A 3,006-nucleotide genomic window follows, 5' to 3' on the forward strand; every position below is an offset into this window, starting at 1 on the left:
TGGTTGCTTAGCATTCTTTTGCTAATGGTTTTCTAAATGTTTTCCAGGTATGGAGTAATCTAAGCCGAGAGCGCGCTAGAGCTATATCGTTATGATGCTTTGCTTAGACTAGTGTTGTTTTAGACTCTTCGGGCCTCTGTGCCTTTGTTGTGGATTTGTATTTGACTAGTTCTGTTACTGTTATGTTTTGAGGATTTTATGTTTTGTTTTTGGATAGCCTGTGCATCTAGGCTGTGTTTTACCTAGATGTGGCATGACACTCGATAAGTTTTAAATCGCTTCCGCTATAGTATGAGTAGTTGTTGAGATATGCAGCTTTTATGTTTAAAGTTTTAACTATCTCAGCTTGTGAAAAGTTGGGGTGTCACACTCAACCTCATCGGAAGCAGGTTTACTTGAGTGCTAGGGTCCGCGACTATTTGAAAAGCCTAGCCGAGTGCTGTACTACAATGTTGTTGTGCCATCAATATGGTTATTACGTTGGCCAACTCTTGGGTTAACAGTGGGACACTAGGCCTGACCCTTGGGAGCCCAAGTTAGCTCTCGCTGCATGGGCATCACCTCTTATAATGAGGGTGCTGCTTCGTTTCCTCCTATGTTTCTAATAAGATACTAACCCTTGTGGTCTACTGTAACACCCCGGTTCTCAAGACTTACACTTATCACGAAATCCGTAATAAACGCTGCGGAAGCTTATACATCATATCAACAGAAAACCGGGTGCTACCGCCACACTTAGAGTGAATTCTATCACCTCTTTGATAAAACTTCCACTCTCAGTGCACAGGCTAAAAGAAATTTCACTCAACATCAACACCCCAAATATCAAAATATAATATTTTAGGTATATATATATATATTAATATCAAAAGATATCTACAAGAGTTTGCCCGACGGGCTGTCATTACAAACTCCGGGTCCTCCACAACCTAACAGACTAGAGTCAGCCAAAACTAAGGTTACCAAAAGATATTTACTGGGCTGACTGGGGTTGCTGGAGTATAGTCAGGGGATGCTGGAGTATAGCCTGGAGAGTAGCCTTGAGAATAGGGTGGAGAATACGGGTCTCTGCCCGACGTGTCATGCAGAATCTGACCAACAAAAGTAGATCCCGGGCAAACATGATCAGGAGTGTTTGCCGGGCTACAGGATCCCTCACTGGATGACATCTGAAATGACGTACACGGTGAAGTGTAGTTAGCACGACGGCTAAGTAAGGTAATCCATTTGTCACTTCCATCAGGTAAAAGTTTTGACAAATATTTCATAAAGGTAAATACACATTACCAAATATGGTGTCCAGGTCTTTCATAACTGAAATCAACAGTTAATGCCATATAATTACAAGAATATAATGAGTATATAAGTCACAACACATTTCCTTACTCAAATTTCCTAGTTCATCAAACTAGGTTGCCTTTGACTTCTTTTTCATTCAGGCTAGGTTTTCAGCACTAGCCATGTCTATTACATATGTCATTGCCGCAATTATGACCTCTAGTTGTCTTTAATTACGAAAACGCTACTTAGTTTCTGACTAGAAGCAAGAGACCTTATTGAGGATACAAGTTTCTTTGACTAGACCGAAATCGGATCTGGACATGGGGATTACGGTCCTGCCCCAAGTCTCATTCGTGATCCCTTGGACGAAGGTTCATCATTATGGTCCCTAGTTTGGCCCCACCTAGGTCCATAAAGCTGATACCAACCCGAAAATGACATGAGTATCTATACTTAAGTGTGCACACCCCCACGGCCTACGCCTGACTGAGTGACGCAGAGACTCCCTACGCCTGACGAAGTGACGTAGAGACAACTGTACATATATTGAAGAAAACCATCGGTACTATAGCCCGAGGTAATATAAATGACAAGGTCCTCTTTGACTTCCTGAAACTAAGGTTTTGAAAACATTTTCCTTCCTTTCTCATCTTCCTTGAGTCAAAATCATTTTTGGAGATTTTCCACAAAATCAAGTCCCCATTTTGAAATCAATTACCATTCTCACCTTGGTTCACAAGTCTTGTCTCTCAAAACATTTTCCATCATCACCCTACACGTATGTATATATGCATACCACACAACACTTTCCACATATTTATGCATATTCACTTAAGGTACACATACCCAAATATATACATACTACAACACTTTATTTAATTATACATACATACTCATATATGTACATATATACACACATTACCCGTATATATACATATATACATAATACACATATATACATATATACACACATACCATATATATATATACACAACACGTATATATATATATATGCTGCCCCATACACACATATAATATGTATACATAATACGGTACATATACTACAATTATATATACATAATGTCATACGTTATACTACTTGTACCTACTTGTTGTATACTATATAAATACATGTACATATATATACATCCTATACATATGATATATATATACTACATACACGTATATATGTATATATATATTGACATATACTATATTCACAATATAGGTAATTTGGCCTACTAACAACATAACATAACATATTTCATAGTATAGACAATTACACATACTAGTACCATAACATGACATATACATATGTGTATTATGTAGAACATAGTCATAATCCACGTCCTTAGCATCACCTAATCACCTTTAACTCACTAACTACCTCACAATTATCATTAACACATCCATAATCATACTAAGCATAATTCAGAAAATTCAGCTTGGCGCAGTCCGAAAGATTGAGCCGGTAAAAATAGTTCCCGAACTCTTTTTCACTTGAAATTTTTATGGTAGAATCCCAACTCATAGTACTTGATGTCCATAAAAAGTTTTGGTCATTTTGGTCCGCGAATAAACACAGAAAATTCCATCTTTGCCCTTGGCAGTGTGCTGTCCGGAATTTCTCTCTCTCTGGACCAGTTTTGGGAAAAATTCCGAAAACCATACTTATACTACTCCGATCATTATGAAATTTTATATGCGGGTTCTAAACTTATAGAA

At 37.8% G+C, this 3,006-nt stretch overlaps 1 long non-coding RNA gene across 1 annotated transcript in view; it reads right to left on the minus strand.

The window, feature by feature from the left end:
• Positions 1-825: 825 nt before the first annotated feature.
• Positions 826-3,006, minus strand: part of LOC116011750 — a 2,918-nt gene continuing 737 nt past the window's right edge. The window contains exon 3 of the long non-coding RNA XR_004097090.1: positions 826-1,169. This is a non-coding gene — a long non-coding RNA (uncharacterized LOC116011750). The remainder of the gene's footprint in view (positions 1,170-3,006) is intronic.

The sequence above is a fragment of the Ipomoea triloba genome, chromosome 3 (genome assembly GCF_003576645.1).
Source record: "Ipomoea triloba cultivar NCNSP0323 chromosome 3, ASM357664v1".
Classification (NCBI taxonomy): Eukaryota; Viridiplantae; Streptophyta; class Magnoliopsida; order Solanales; family Convolvulaceae; genus Ipomoea; species Ipomoea triloba.